This window comes from Halichoerus grypus, chromosome 4, assembly GCF_964656455.1.
Source record: "Halichoerus grypus chromosome 4, mHalGry1.hap1.1, whole genome shotgun sequence".
Classification (NCBI taxonomy): domain Eukaryota; kingdom Metazoa; phylum Chordata; class Mammalia; order Carnivora; family Phocidae; genus Halichoerus; species Halichoerus grypus.
The window spans coordinates 66,374,806-66,391,807 of record NC_135715.1 but is presented as its reverse complement, the minus strand read 5'-3'; the positions used below and the strand labels follow the sequence as shown (position 1 = coordinate 66,391,807).

The following is a 17,002-nucleotide window of genomic DNA, read 5'->3' as shown; positions in this document are numbered from 1 at the left end:
TCTACATATACTCAATGGAAAGTAGAAACAAAATAAATTAATGCAAGTTAATGGAGAGAAGGTAAACTAGATATGAGTAAGAGGCATTCATTGATTCATCCATTTATTCTTTTAGTAAATATTATTAAATATTGTTTATTGGCACTGTTATTCTAGATGTTCTGGGTGCTAGGGATATGACAGTGAACAAAACACAAAAATCCCTGCCTTTATTGGGGAGAAGGAGAATGTACATTATCATGGGAGGGGACAGACAAAAACCAAAAAAACAGATAGTGTGCTAGATGGTGGTAAGTGCTATGGGAAAAATAAAGCATGTAAAAATGATGGAAAATGGTGGACTGCAGTTTTTATAGAGTGATAGAGGAGATGGCACTAAAGACTTCAAGGAGGTGAAGTTGATGTCAATCAGGTGAATATTTGGGGGAGAGCTTTCAGGGCACATGGGACAGCAAGTATAAAGGCCACTTAATAGGATCTTACTTGATAGGTTAACAAACACTGTGTTTCACTGTGACTAAGATAGAGGGAGTATAGACAAGGCTGATAGCCATAGAAAATAGTGGAACTTGGTTGGAGTTTTGATAAGCTATACCTAAAATACTCTAAGAGGTCAGGTTTTGCATATATTTTGGAGGTAAAGCCAGTAGCATTTTCTTTCCCTGGGAATGTGGGCTAAAGGTACAAGAGAAGATTCAAAGGTGACCCAATTATTTTAGTCTGAACAACTGAATTGATGGGTTTTTTATTTACTAAGATAGGAAAGATTTGGAAAGACCAAATTTTGGGGAGTAAGGTCAGGTTTTGGTTTTGGACATATGATGTTTGGGAGGTCAGTTAGACATCTAAATGGAGAAGCGATATAAGCCTGCAGTTTGGTGGGGGGAAGTCTAGGTTGGAGATGGAACTTTAGCATTGGTAGGGTATAGAGAGGATTTAAAGCTATGAGACTGGATTTAGATACCAATGAATGAGTTCGGAGATAAAAGATGACTGAGTAATGGCTCCTTGGAAAAGCCAAAGTTTGCAGGTTGTGGAGATGAGAAGGACCTAGTAAGGGAAAATTAGAAGGAGAGCAAGGGAGTAAGAGGAAAATGCAGGAGAACAGGAAAGTATGGTGTCCTGGATGTTTTTAAAGTAAGAGGAGGTGATTAATTTTCAAATGCTGCTGACAGGTTAAGTAAATTGAGGACTGAGAAATGGCTATTGGATTTAGCAGCATGGAGGTCATGGGTGATCTTGATTATCACCTTACAGTTAGTTGAAATGGGTGAAAAGTCCTTTATTTAATGAAGACAGTAGTATTTTTTTTTCAGAATTGAAAGAGAAACATTAATTTATGATTGAAAGTATAGTTGTTTAGTTTTGCTTGTATCGTTCTAGTACATTGCATAACAAGACTTTATCTCTCTGCCTTTCTAATATTCTGTAACTCCCATTTCCATCATTTTGTCCTTTTGAAGAACTGTTTATATGTAGCTGTTTTTTTCTGGTCTCCTGATTATTTGCTTTTACTGTAGTATACATTTATTTATGCTCAATATATTTGTAAATAAAAATTTATAGAAAAACCTCTGAGTAATATGTACTTATGTGCACATGAATATGATTATGTAAACTTTCTCTGCAAAATAGTGAAGCTTTATTTTTAAACTGTCATACTTTAAATGATTTTTCATTGTAGTCAGTATCTTTAGGATAATATGAACATACTCAAAGTATGCTACCATTTTTCAAGTTAGTTGCAGTTTTTTTGGAATTGCTTTTGAAGGGTCAGTTTTTAAGTGACACAAGAAAACAGTTCTCTTTACTTTAGAGCTATGCTATATTTTTGATAATAGATCGTTTTGTGACACCTATTAATTCATCAGACATGGCTTCAAGTTGTTTTTCTTTTTCCAAAAATTAAATCCATCCCTTGAGGATGACAGTTTGCCTTCAAAAATGTAATTTAAAACGCTACAGAGTTCAATCAAGAGTGGAAGTGGAGAGCGGATCCCAGAGAGCCCTGAGCAGCTCTCCTGTCCACCTTCTCCTCACCAAGAACCACCACTGCTGCTGCTGGCTCCACTCACCATCACTGCAACCTTGAGCAGTGAGGCCGAGATCTAGCCTCAAAGTGAGTGGCAGCAAGGGCGGCCTCATATTGGCAGTGCCTGAAGGGTCAAGTTCATTACAAGGAAGTTTTTGGGAACAGTAAAATGGTTCAGCGTGAGAAACAGATATGGTTTAATCAACAGGAATGACACCAAAGAATATGTATTTGTACACCAGACTGCCATAAAAAAGAATAACCCCAGGAAGTACCTTTGTAGTATACAAGATGGAGAGCCTGTCGAGTTTGATATCATTGAAAGGATAAAAAGGGTGCAAGGCAACAAATGTTACAGGCCCTGGTAGATTTCCAGTGCAAGGCAGTAAATGTGCAGCAGGCTGTAATCTGCTAAATTATGAACACTATCCATGTTGCAGGGGTCCTCCCCGCAATTATTAGTAGAATTTCCAGAATAGTGAGAATGGGGAAAAGAATGCAGGATCGGAAAGTGCTCCTGAAGGCCAGGCCCTAATGCAGGCCATGGTGCCCACTTTACTACGTGTGGAAACCCGATGGGTTTTGACCAGAGTATTCCTACCTTCCTGTGCGGGGAGAAGTGATGGAGGGTGCTGACAACCAGGGTGCAGGAGAGCAAGGTAGACCAGTGAGACAGAATATGCATTGGCGTTATAAATGACCATTCCACAGGGGCCCTCCTTGCCAAAGATAGCCTAAAGAGGATGGCAGTGAAAGAGATAAGGAAAATCAAGGAGATGAGACCCAAGTTCAGCAGCCACCTCAACATCTGTACTGCTACAGCTTCAATTACCACAACACAGAAGCCCAGAAAACCCTAAGTGATAAGATGGCAAAGAGACAAAGCTGGTGGTCCACCAGTGGAGAATTAGTCCCCTACCAAGGCTGTGTAGGGCTGAGTAAATGCAGGCTTACCTAAATCTCTGCTATCATCTTACCATTGGTTTAATCATCCAACAAGAGGAAGTGAATACGAAGTTGCTGCAATAAAAAATAACAGAAGGTTGGAGCTGAAGATTTCAAGTGCTTGATTTTTGTTCATTGACCAGATAATTAAAACTTTCTGCATATCTCTGCAGACTGGAGTTTTTACTATCTTTACCTAAAGACGTCTCTTTTTTGATAATGGCAAACATTTTTTTTTAAAGCCTTATTTTCCTCAATACACTTATAAAGGTTTTTAAATTGTCTCATATCTGGAAAAGTTGAGATTTTTAAGAACCTCATTTTTAATTTGTAATAAATGTTTACAACTTAAATTTTTTTTTCAAAAAAGTCAGCAAACTGCAAGCACCTGTTAATAAAGATCTTTAAAAATGCTGTAAATTCTGAAAATGTTTTTAAAAATCCTAGATACAAGGAATGTTTTGAATATAGACATTATATTATTTCTAAGGTGATTCTTTTGGAAAATATACCACTTGTGATCATATTTGTTTAGCTATATTTGCTTTAAAATATCAAACTCAACACCCAAAGAACAAATGATCCAATCAAGAAATGGGCAGAAGACATGAACAGACATTTTTCCAAAGGAGACATCCAAATGGCCAACAGACACATGAAAAAGTGCTCAACATCGCTCGGCATCAGGGAAATCCAAATCAAAACCTCAATGAGGTACCACCTCACACCAGTCAGAATGGCTAAAAATAAGTCAGGAAACGACAGATGTTGGCGGGGATGCATAGAAAGGGGAACCCTCCCACACTGTTGGTGGGAATACAAGCTGGTGCAGTCACTCTGGAAAACAGTATGGAGGTTTCTCAAAAAGCTGAAAATAAAGCTGCTCTACGGCCCAGCAATTGCACTACTGGGTATTTACCCCAAAGATACAAATGTAGTGATCCGAAGGGGTACATGCACCCTGATGTTTATAGCAGCAATGTCCACAATAGCCAAACTACGGAAAGAGCCAAGATGTCCATTGACAGATGAAATGGATAAAGAAGATGTATATATATATACAATGGAATATTATGCAGCCATCAAAAGGAATGAAATCTTGCCATTTGCAATGACGTGGATGGAACTGGAGGGTATTATGCTGAGCAAAATAAGTCAATCAGAGAAAGACATGTATCATATGACCTCACTGATATGAGGAATTCTTAATCTCAGGAAACAAATTGAGGGTTGCTGGAGTGGTGGGGGGTGGGAGGGATGGGGTGGCTGGATGATAGACATTGAGTGCTGTGAATTGTGTAAGACTGTTGAATCACAGACCTGTACCTCTGAAACAAATAATATATGTTAAAAAAAAAAAAGATGTAGGAAGGGAGAAATGAAGGGGGGGAATCAGTGGGGGAGATGAACCATGAGAGACTATGGACTCTGAGAAACAAACTGAGGCTTCTAGAGGGGAGAGGGGTGGGGGATGGGTTAGCCTGGCGATGGGTATTAAAGAGGGCACGTTCTGCATGGAGCACTGGGTGTTATATGCAAACAATGAATCATGGAACACTACATCAAAAACTAGTGATGTAATGTATGGTGATTAACATACATAATAAAAATTAAAAAAAAATCAGATGTGGGGCGCCTGGTGGCTCAGTTGGTTAAGCCTCTGCCTTTGGCTCAGGTCATGATCCCAGGGCCCTGGGATTGAGCTCTGCCTTGGACTCCCTGCTCAGCAGGCAGTCTGCTTGTCCCTCTCCACCCCGTCCCCCCCATATGTGCACTCTCTCTTTCTTTCTCTCTCTCGCGTGCTCTCTTTCTCTCAAAAACATAAATAAAATCTTTTAAAAACTCAGGTGTATTACTTTAAAGTTATACTATGTTTAAAATCCTAGAATTTCGGTGAATGGTGAGAAAAGTGTTCTATTTTTCCAGTGACCTGCTTCTACCTACCCCCACCAATGCAATGCCTTTAGACTTATTTTATTATCCAGTTCATATAATTTTTACTCACTGGTCTTAAATTAAAATCTGTAATTCCTGCAAGGTTTTTATCTAATTATTGGAACATTTTGTATATACTAACATGTTTTTACTCCACCAACTCAGTCTAATAATGCTTCCTGATGGTCAAGAGGGGAAATGTATAACCTAATTTCATTTCTTCATTATTCAAAGATCTTCAATTACTGTTTTTAAAATTTCATTATAAACTCATGGATTTAAATGTATTTGAAGTGTTTCAATCTGTAGCCGTTACTGTTCTTTTTGAAATTAAAATTGTCCCACCTTTGAGCAATGAATGTCTGTTCCAATTGGTTTCTTAGTCCCTTGACCTGACCCTGTAGTCTTTGATAGATTTCTTGCTATTTCCCATGATAGTATTTCAGACTCATTCTGAACATTTTGTTGTTTCAGTCCTGGAATCAGCCATTATTCCATGAATCCTTAGTTTTTATTAGTGTGAAATTGAGGACTTTGGTTTAATTTGACCTTCTCTAAGTTAAATCTGTATCTCCTTTTTTCTATATTGAGAATAGTGGTTGTCAAGTGTACAGAGGGTAATAGGATTAGGAAAGCCCATAGTTACATGTACAACAATCTCTGAACAATACTACCAATATTACTCTACTGACATTATTACTGAAAATAGTTAATTTCTTTTGCATATGTTCTCTTCATTCTCCTTGCCATTTTTTAATAGTGTAAGTATGTTATAGGCTGAATTGTATTCCCCCCCAAATTTTTATGCTGAAGTCCTAGATCCCAGTAGCTTAGAATGTGACCATATTTAGAGATAGGGTCTTTAAAGAGGTAATTAAACTTAAGTGGCTATTAAGGTGGGTCTTAATTTAATATGAATGGTGTCCTTATAAGAGGAAATTAGGATACAAACATGCACAGAGGGAAAACCATATGAAGATACAGGGAGAAGAGGTTTCAGAAGGAACCAGGTCTGCTAACACCTTGATTTTAGTTAGACTTCTAGCCCCCAGAATTGTAAAGAAATAAATTTTTGTTTAAACTACCCAGACTCTGGTACTTTGTTGTAGCAACACTAACAGACTAATACATGGTATGATCTACACTGTGAGTATATGTAGTTATTACATACTGTTCTCAATTTTAAAAATCCTTAGTTGCAGTCCTTTAAGTACTTATATATTTGTTTCATCACATTCCTTATATTGATGTATTTTGGCTATCTGAAGCTCATTCTGTAGTGTATTTCTCTAGAAGGGCTTATGGGAATAGTATTTCTTGAGAACTGCATTTCATTATTAGTTTATTAGGGGTGTTTACACTTGAAAGGCATTTGCCTGCTTTTAAAATCCTTGACTAACCTTTCTTTGAATGTCTTAAATATGTTACTGATTTTCTTCTGGGTTGAAATGTTTTGTTGAAAGTCTGATGACAGTTCTAATATCTTTTCTGTTGTCAGGCACTTGTTCTTTTTGCCTACATGTTCAAAGGATTTTTTTTTCCTTATATCTAGTAATTTTGCTAGATATGTCTTGGTTGTTTGGAGTTGATTTCTCAGATAAGTGGTGTGTACTTTCAGTATGTAGTTTTGCATCTTTTTATATTTTAAGAATTTTTTCTTATATTGTTTAGTATTTGTTGCTTCCTTACTTTGGTTTTCCTTTTCAGAGATTTGATTATACATGTTTGATTTTACTTTACTTATCTTTAATATTTGTCCCTGTGTGTGTGTGCAAATTGTTTTTTGGGTTTCTTACTTTTCATTTGAAGGACTCCATTTGTTATTTCTTGTAGGGTGGGTCAGATAGCAACAAATTATCTCCATTTTTATTTTTTTGTGAATGTATTTCATTTTGCTTTCAGATAGCTTTTCTGGATATAAATTCTTGGTTGAAAGTTTTTTCTTTGAGCACTTTGAATGTTTTATTTCACTATGTTCTGGCCTCCATTTTTTTAGGTGAGAAGTCAACTTTTGATCTTATTGGTGTTCTTTTTTAGGTGAAGAGTCATTTTTCTCATGCTGCTTTTAAGATTGTCTCCTTGTCTTTAGCTTCCAGCATTTTTACTATGATTTTTCTGTTTGTAGATTTCTTTGCTTTTATTTTTCTTTGAGTTCATGGGCTTTCTGAAAGTGCAAATTAATGTTTTCCAAAAATTGGGGAAGTTTTCAGTTCATCAAGTTTTTTAATATTTTTCTCTTTTCTCTTTCTTCTCTACTTCTGCTATTCCCATTTTGCATATGTTGGTATACTTAGTTGTTTCCCACATTTCTCTGAGGCTCCAATTTTTCTTTACTCTTTTTTCTTTCTGGTTTTTGGATTACATAATCTTTATTATTTTCATGTGTGCTAATTCTGTCCTCTGTTCAAACCTTTTGTTGAGCACCTGTAGAAAAATTTTCAATTCAGTTACACTTTTCAGCTCTAGAATTTCCATTTGGATTTTTTTTTATAGTATTTCTCTCTTAATTGTTATTCTCTATTTAATAACTTTTTTAAAGATTTAGTTACTTATTTCAGTGAGAGAGTGAGTGAGAGAGAGCAAGCATGGGGGCAGGGGCAGAGGAAGAGAGAGAAACTCAAGCAGACTCTGTGCTGAGCCCGTGTGGGGCTTGATCTTATGACCCTGAGATCAGACCTGTACCAAAACCAGGAGTTGGACGCTTAACCGACTAGGCCACCCAGGCACCCTGATAATCTATTTAATATGACATTGTCATCATACCTACCTTTACTTCTCTAATTATGGTTTTCTTTTAGTTTTTTGAGTGTATTTTTAATGGCTACTTTGGAGTCTTTTTCTGTTAAATCTGACATCTGTTTGCTCTCACTGGCAGTTTCTGTTGCCTGCTCTTTTCCATATGTATGGGTTATATTTTCCTTTCTCATTCCATGTCTCTCAATGTCTTGTTGGAGAATGTCCCTGTTTTCTTTTTTCTTTTGAAAAATTATAACAACTTTATGGAAATGTAATTTACATATCATACAATTCACTCCTTTTAAGTGTACAAGTAAATTATTTTAAGTAACTTACAGAGTTGTACAGACATCACCACAATCCAATTTTAGAACATTTCTATCACCCTACATGCCTATTGGCAGTCACTCCTCATTCTCACCCCCATCCTACTCATACCATTTTATATAACAATTGTGCTTCTGAAAATCCTTCAAGGAATAATTTAGTGAATACTGATATTTATGCGTAAGCATGCTTATTATACCTTAATATATAATTTTGAAATGTTGGAAGTAATCTAAATACTAAAATGGAGTAAATATAAGAAAATTATCATATTTTAATAGATTATCTTTATAGTCATTTAAATTGCATCATAATTTTAAAAAAACGAAAAATGTTATATTTAATTATGATGTGAGGTTGTTTTGTTCCTACAAACCAAAGTAGGGAATATATTTGCATCGTAGACTGAAAAACTTAAGGCCAGTTTTTTTTTTCAAATAAGAATATGTTTTATTAGACTTATTACATTATATTTCCCAAGATTTTATGACTTCCCAGAGAATATATTAAACATTATTTATTCCATTGTGAGCAATATGAACAAAACGAAAGTAAAGGTTTTGTTCCAGACAATAGAATGTACATACATTTCAGACTTGTTAAAATGCCAATGTGGAAAAGCTAATTACAGTATTTAACAATACATTAGTCAGTATTTCAATCATTATTTTTAGAAAGCAGGTATTCAGGGCGCCTGGGTGGCTCAGTCGTTAAGCGTCTGCCTTTGGCTCAGGTCATGATCTCAGGGTCCTGGGATCGAGCCCCACATTGGGCTCCCCACTTGGCGGGAGGCCTGCTACTCCCTCTCCCACTCCCCCTGCTTGTGTTCCCTTTCTCGCTGTGTCTCTCTGTCAAATAAATAAATAAAATCTTTAAAAAAAAAAAAAGCAGGTATTCAGATCTTAAGCATGATAGACATATAAAAAAAGATAAGAAGAATTAATGACCTGTTTCAGACATTGTTTTAAAAGGATAGTAACCATGAACCAAACAGAGTGATATCTTAAGTGTTTTCTAATACTTTTCACTTAAATTCATTGAAGATTATAGGAATGAATTTTATTAGTAATTATTGGTACAAGACTTTCAGCTGGAAAAAGATTTTATTGCTTAAGTTCAGTGTGTGGTGAAGAACATTGGTCATTTCATATTCATACTTAATGGTTGTGTGTTTCTCAAAACAACCAACTCTTTTATTTTATTATTTTTTTTTTTTTAAGATTTTATTTATTTATTTGACAGAGAGAGACACAGCGAGGGAGGGAACACAAGCAGGAGGAGCGGGAGAGGGAGAAGCAGGCTTCCCGCTGAGCAGGGAGCCCGATGCGGGGTTCGATCCCAGGACCCTGGGATCATGACCTGAGCCGAAGGCAGACGCTTAACGACTGAGCCACCCAGGCGCCCCTAAACAACCAACTCTTTTATACATGTAGTAAGTAAAGGAAAGGGCACAAAAAAGCAAAAAGAAGCAAAAAAGAGCCAAAGAAAGATATTTAAAGAAATAAAAACTGAGAAGTGGTAGGTTTTAGCAGTAGTAGAAAACAAAAGTTTTGTGGTGAATTCAATCCAGAAAGAAGACCAAAATCAAAGAAAAAATGGGTATATTTTTAGTCTTAAAAGTATGAGTGTTATATTTTTAGTCTTAAAAGTATGAGTGCAATTAAATATAAAGTGGATGTATATTGTCAAAAAGAGATTAGAAAATAAAAATGCCGAAAAGTTAGAAAAAGATTAATGGATAATTTTATTTTAAATTCTGAATTTTCTCTGAATAAGGAAAAGTCATTTAAAGTCGCTTTAAAATGACTAGAGGAAAAACTGAAGATTCTATTTAGATGAATTTCCTCATACAACTTTAAAATTCAGAGAACATTTGTTAAGTCATTTCTATGCATGGAGCACTATTATAGGCATTATGGAACATGCAAAGCTGTAAATTACCTTTAAGGAACTTATAACCAAGTGAGGGAGAAAAACATACAAAAAGCTAAAAAGTGAAGTTGGTTGAATTTATAATCATGATATAATCTGAGAACAGTAAGTCCAATGGGATCATGGAAAAGGATTCTGATTATAGGAACTGAGAAGTGCTTCATAGAGAAGATAGCTTTAAAACCAGTTCAGGTTCATGAAGCTTCTCAACTTCAATTGATTTTTTTTTCTGTGGGGATGACAATTAGAATTTGCAAAACAATCTCTTAAAACCTATCTAATTACAAAATTTCTTTTTTTTTTAAGATTTTATTTATTTGCGAGAGAGAGAATGAGAGACAGAGAGCATGAGAGGGAGGAGGGTCAGAGGGAGAAGCAGACTCCCTGCCGAGCAGGGAGCCCGATGTGGGACTCGATCCCGGGACTCCAGGATCATGACCTGAGCCGAAGGCAGTCGCTTAACCAACTGAGCCACCCAGGCGCCCCTAATTACAAAATTTCTTAATTAAATTTTTATTTGAGTAGAGTTGACACAATGTTATATACATTTTAGGTACACAATAGTGATTTGACAAGGTTATACATTATGCTATGTTCAGTACAACTGTAGCTACCATTTGTCACCATGCATCACTATTATAATATCATTGACTATATTCTTAATGCTGTGCCTTTTATTTCTGTGACTTATTCATTCCATAACTGGAACCTTGTATCTGCAGTCCCCTTTACCCATCCTGCTCTCCTCTAGCAACCATCATCTTCCATATCTTGGCTATTATAAATGATGCTGCAATAAACATAGGGTTGCATATATCATTCCAAATTAGTGATTTCATTTTCTTTGGGTAGATACTCTGTAGTGGAATTACTAGATTATAGGGTATTTCTATTTTCAATCTTTTGAGGACCCACCATACTTGTCTTCTACAGTGGCTGAAAATAAACACAACTCAATGTGAGGCCTGAAAATCATAAAAATCCTTGAAGAGAGCACAAGCAATATTTTCTCTGACATTGGCCTTTGCAACATTTTTCTAGATATGTCTCCTAAGGCAAGAGAAACAAAAGCAAAAATAAACTATTAGGACTGCATCAAAATAGAAAGTTTCAGCACAGTGAAGGAAAATAACCAACAAAATGAAAAGTCAACCTACTGAATGAGAGAAGATACAAATGATATATCCAATAAGAGATTAATATCCAAAATATATAAGGAACTCATGCAACTCAGCTCCAAAAAAACAATCCAATTAAAAAATGGGCAGAGGACCTGAATAGACATTTTTTCAAAGAAAACATACAGATGGCCAACAGACACATGAGAAGATGCTCAACATCACTAATCATCAGGGAAATGCAAATCAAAACCCCAATTAAGTATCACTTTACACCTTTAGTCAGAATGGTTAAAATAAAAGGACAAGAAATAAGTGTTGGCTTAATTAATTAATTTCAGAAAACATTCAACCTGATTTCTGATTTTGTTCCATGTTGGAGCAACTGATACTGAATGTGCTGTACTACTGTAAATAACTATAAATATGGGCAAAATGTACAAAGCATCTGTTTTTGACACTTGTCAATACACAGCACAGGCCTGAGATCCTTGAGAGTAGGAATATATTTAATATGAGCTTGGTATTCACCGTTGATATCTAGCTGGGGCCAATAAAAATATTTCCACATATTCTAGCTGTGGAGGCAGCTGAGCTGAGGAGGTTGAGATCAGAATTCAGGGCAGCTTGAAACAGCTAGAATATGTGGAACAGGGAGCAAAAAAGGAGCAAGCTGTTGGGGTAGGGGCAGAAGTCTTTCTGTGGGTTTCGTGTGCATTCTTTGCCAAGTATAGAGCTGTACATTTACAGGGGGAGGCTCCATGAGCCCTAGCAGAAAACAGGTGTTAACTAGTAGCAGAAGAGAGGTAGTAGAGGTCACACAATTGTTTGAGACTATGGAGCGTCAGCCCAGTGAGAGGAGGTTTATTTCCATATCCTTCGGCGCTCAGTAATTATTATACAAATGAATGACAGTAGTAATATAGAAATTTTGGAGTTTTACTGTACTGGATTATATTTATTTATACATGTGTCCAACCAGATCATTTCTACAAAATATATCTTTTTGATTATATAATATTGATTGCTTTTGCAGTTTAATTTTAAAAATTTCTAGCTTATCGCAGTACCCATTCTTCTATGCAACTGCATGCATGTTAAAAACTTTTATTGGCATTAGAAGAATGAGTTACATGAAATTGCTTAATATTGGCAAATGATTAATTTGATATAAGTAGTTTCTTGGTATCATTATGTTAAATACTTCTCTTGGATATTGGTTAGTATCAGTGATATGTTTCTTTTATTTAATATTTGAAATATTGTAGTTATAGTGCTGATACTTGGTTATCTGCCATTATCATAATTTTTAAAGATTTAATTGGGTGGGGACACCTGGGTAGCTCAGTCAGGTAAGTGTCTGACTTCAGTTCACTCACGTCATGATCTCAGGGTCCTGGGATCAAGCCCCATGTCTCAGGCTCTGCACTCAGTGGGGAGTCTGCTTCTCTCTCTCCCTCTGCTCCTGCTTGCATGTGCGCGCACTCTCTCTCTCTCTCTCAAATAAAGAAATCTTTAAAAAGAAGATTTGATTGGGTGAACAATTATCCACTGTATTGAAGTACTGACTTCATGCACAGAAATTTTCTGTGCTGATCTATTTGCCATTTGTTGACATGTTTGTGACTATAATCTTTTCTTTACATTCTTGCTTATTAAGAGATGGTAATAATGATTGTAGGGCATGCAATTGAATAAAATTCATCAGTATATCAAATATTGATGATATTCAAGGAACTGTTCTAACCTTTTAGGATTAAAAATGATCAAGCTTATACTCTTTATGAGAATAATTATATCCCTAAATGTTTATAATTGAAAGTTGAAATGTGTACCCAAAAGGAAATATAATGCAAATACTATAAAGTTTTGTGAAAGGATGATTAATTTCAGCTACAAAGGCTTTAGGAACTCTTCGTAGACAAAGTTTTTTAGGGTTCTTGAAAAATACATAAATTTCAGAAGGATGAGCAGGACATGATGATAGAATGTGAGAAGAGAGGGCATGATTACAGGGATAGAAGCAAGGGATGTAGGATGTGTTTATGGATTAATCCACAATCAGGCATGGATTCATGGTAGAATACAGAGTAGATAGGCTGAGTGGTTTATGGTGGAATGTGAGGATGATTATGATAGATTGAAACCAAGTTTTTGGAGATTTTGAATATCAAAATAGGGAATTTTGATTTTCCAGTCATTTGGAATTATTAAGAAATTGTAGCAGAAGAATGGATTGATCCTATTTATGTATTTTCCTAGAGAAGTTTGGAAATGTAGATATTAGATATTAGAGTCTGAATTACTTTTAATGAATTCAGGTGGATTATTCATTTTGAAGGGAAAACTCTACAATATACAGGTGGCAACATTCTCTTAGTTATACATCAGGAAATATAATTCATGGAATGTTGCAATGTCATTATTAAAATCAGCAGCACTTGTCACATAGTGATCCTAGAAGAGCAACAGGTATTGCTATATATATGTTATTCTTACATAACTTCAATGGAAAATGGCTATATTCTTGACATTGGTGAAGTTTTCAGGTATTAGTATTAGAAAATGACAAGTCTTTGCTCTTGTAGCAATTAGATAAACTTAATTTAGTTGAGCTTAGCATCTTCTGGAACATTTTCTCATATTCATATTAAGTAATTCCAGTTTGGGTGATTAGGGTTCTACTCAATGAGGCTTTGCCTCATTAGCAACTATGTTAACAGATATCTGAATGTTCTCTACCGTAAGTGCAATATACCATTACATACATACATAAAGTTTATGGTAAATGTTTTCTGAGTGACATTTATGAAAAAATATTGAACATAAAAAAATAACTATAATACTAAGTAGAAAAGAACACAGTAATAGCAGCTACCATTTTGAGTTGCTTTTAAAGATCCATATATTTATTGTTCAAAGTACTCTATTTACTATTTTATCTGTTAGGTGTGTAACAGGTGAGAGGTAAATAACTTGTGGATGGATACACATCTAATCAGTGATAGAGTTCAGATTCAGACTTGAGTCCAACTGATTTTGAACTTTATGTTTTTAACTATTTATTGCACTGTATAAAACTGACAATACAGTAATTTTACTTTTTTAAATTTCAAAGCTTTTATTCAAGTTTTACTGAGATAAAATTGACACATAACATTGTATTAGTTTAAAGCATACATAATGATTTGAGATATGTATATATTGTGAAATGATTACCACAATAAGGTTAGTTGACACATCAGTCACCTCACATAGTCATAATTTTTAGTGTGTACTGAGAACTTTTAAATCTATTCTCTTAGCAACTTCCAAATATACAATAAAGTATTATTAACTCTAATCAACATTTTGTATATTGTATCTTCAGAACTTATTCCTCTTAAAAGTAGAAGCTTACACTTTTTGAATACCTTCACCAATTTATCTATCTATCACCCCCGCCCTCCACCTGTGGTCATTCTTTGTATCTATGAGTTCTTTGTTTGAGATTCCACATATATGTAAGGTCATATAGTATTGGTCTTTCTCTGTCTGACTTATTTCACCTAGCATAATGCCCTCAAGGTCCATATGTTGTTTACAAATGGCATGATTTCATTCTTTTTTATGGCTGAATAACATCCCATTGTATACATATATATACCACATTTTCTTTATCCATTAATTCATCTATGGACACTTAGGTTGCTTCCATGTCTTGGTTCTTGTAAATAATGCTGCAGTGAACATGGGGGTACATATATCTTTTTGAATTAATGTTTTTTTTGTTTTTTTGGATAAATATCTAGAAGTCGAATTGCTAGATCCTATGGTAGTTCTATCTTTAAGTTTTTTATAATATTTCAGTTTTTAAAAATTTATTTGATAGAGGGAGAGAGAGAGAGAGAGCGCATGAGCACCTGTGTTTGCCTTTGTGAGTGGGGAGGGGAGAGGCGGAGGGAGAGGGAGCGAATCCCAAGCAGACTCCACTTGAGAGTGGAGCCCAAGGTGGGGCTCCATCCCAGACCCCAAGATCATAACCTGAGCCAAAACCAAGCCTCTCAACCGACTGAGCCACCCAGGTGCCCCTGTTTTTAAGTTTTTGAAAACATGTCATACTGTTTTCCGTAGTTGTTGCATTTACATTCCCACCAACAGTGCAAAAGGATTCTCTTTCCTGCACATCCTTGACAACACTTATATCTTGTCTTTTTGGTAATAGCCATTCTAACAGGTGTGAGGTAATAGGTCATTGTGGTTTTGATTTACATTTCCCTAATTAGTGATCTTGAGCATTTTTTCATGTGTCAGTTGGCCATCTATATGTCTTTTTTGGAAAAATGTCTATTCAGGTCCTTTGCCTATTTTTAAATCAGATTTTTTTTTTTTGGTCTTATATGAGTTTTTTATATATTTTGGATATTAACCCCTAATCAGGCATATGATTTGCAAATATTTTCTCCTACTATTTGATAGCTTTTTCATTTTGTTGGTGGTTTTCCTTCACTGTGCAGAAGCTTTTTAGTTTGATGTAGCCCAATGGGCCACTGGTTTATATTTGCTTTTGTTGCCTTTGTTTTTTTCAAATTCAAAAAATCCCTTAATGTAAGGGAGCTCTACTGGCTAGAACACATGTTCCTCTTCGTCCAGTTGCTATTTCAATCATTTACATATTGCTTTTCTTGGTATAATATCATCAACATAAGGAAGCACCACTACTCTACTTGATTAAACTCTAAACTCCAACTTGCCCTTGGGTCATCCAACTCCTTGACTCCCCTCTTCCTTATTTGGGCTGCTTCTCCAGTGTTTTAATGTCATATATACTCGTCCCCCAAATTCCCTCAATTAAATACTTTTATTTCTACAAACTAACTCATATGTTTTACTCCTCCAAAATAATTAAATCTGCTTTTGATCAGTGCTTTGCAACATAAATAATCTATTTTACTTGAAAATGATTGGATTAGAAACATAAATATTAAATATTTTGAGTATGTATAATTCTACATAAATGCTTATTAAAATGTTTATTTTTTAATACCAAGGCAACCAGTGAAGAAGGCAAATTAAATTGGTTTTATGTTGCCAGTATTACTACTTAGTATATTTAACTCATAATTTCATTCAGATATTACTTTTTTAAAAATTCTTTTTTTATTGTTGTTGTCGCCTATTCTTTAGTGCAAGAGGGACTGAAATATAATTTTTATTTTAAACCAGAACATATGTTAAGCCCAACTGTTACCTCTAGATTAGGAAGTGTGAATCTGTGAGTTACATAAACAGATTAAATTTTGAAACTCTGAGGTGGCAGATAAAGTTCTACATTCCATTTAATTGAGAAGAGAAAGCAAGTTTCGATCCAAAGGACTGTAATTTTGTTAGTTTATTTCTTATGTCGAAATATGTAATGTGCTTACATTTAAAAGACAAAAACTACCATCCATAGGCACATATATACAAATTTTCATTTATTCATGTTGCTCTTGTATTGGTAGATGCCTAATAAATGGTTTACGTCCCAAGTTCAAGGAAGGGAGGATCTCTCTGGTACTAGTTTAAAAGTAGAAAATGGGCTAAATGTGGCCTGACATGTTTGGTCTCCACAGTGTTTTTAAACATTTGCATTAAATTACAGATTAGGTGATTTTATAAGGAAGTCCAGAGTTCATGTTTCTTTTGAAAAATACTGAAGAACTGGCAACATGGTACAATAATTGATTTGAGCTGAGCACTGAGGGGCACTTTTAGACAGGACATGCACTGTCTAGTCTGAAGAAATCCACATGCGGCATGCTTCATTTATACACATATCTATTTGCCTCCTATAAGAGTCCGAGTTTAGAACATTTGGTTTAACCTTACTGTAACATTAATGAAATGGGGCCACACTGGTTAGATGATTTCTTTGACACTTATTAAATAAAGGTCTAGAGATAATTAGTGGTAGACCCTGGATTATAATCCAGATCACTTCACCATTAATCCATTA

At 35.2% G+C, this 17,002-nt stretch overlaps 1 protein-coding gene and 1 pseudogene across 4 annotated transcripts in view; both read left to right on the top strand.

Moving 5' to 3' along the window:
- Window positions 1-17,002, top strand: part of NBEA (neurobeachin) — a 694,224-nt gene that overhangs the window by 119,683 nt on the left and 557,539 nt on the right. The gene's annotated exons all lie outside the window — the stretch shown is intronic.
- Window positions 334-2,974, top strand: LOC118549737 (Y-box-binding protein 1-like; annotated as a pseudogene).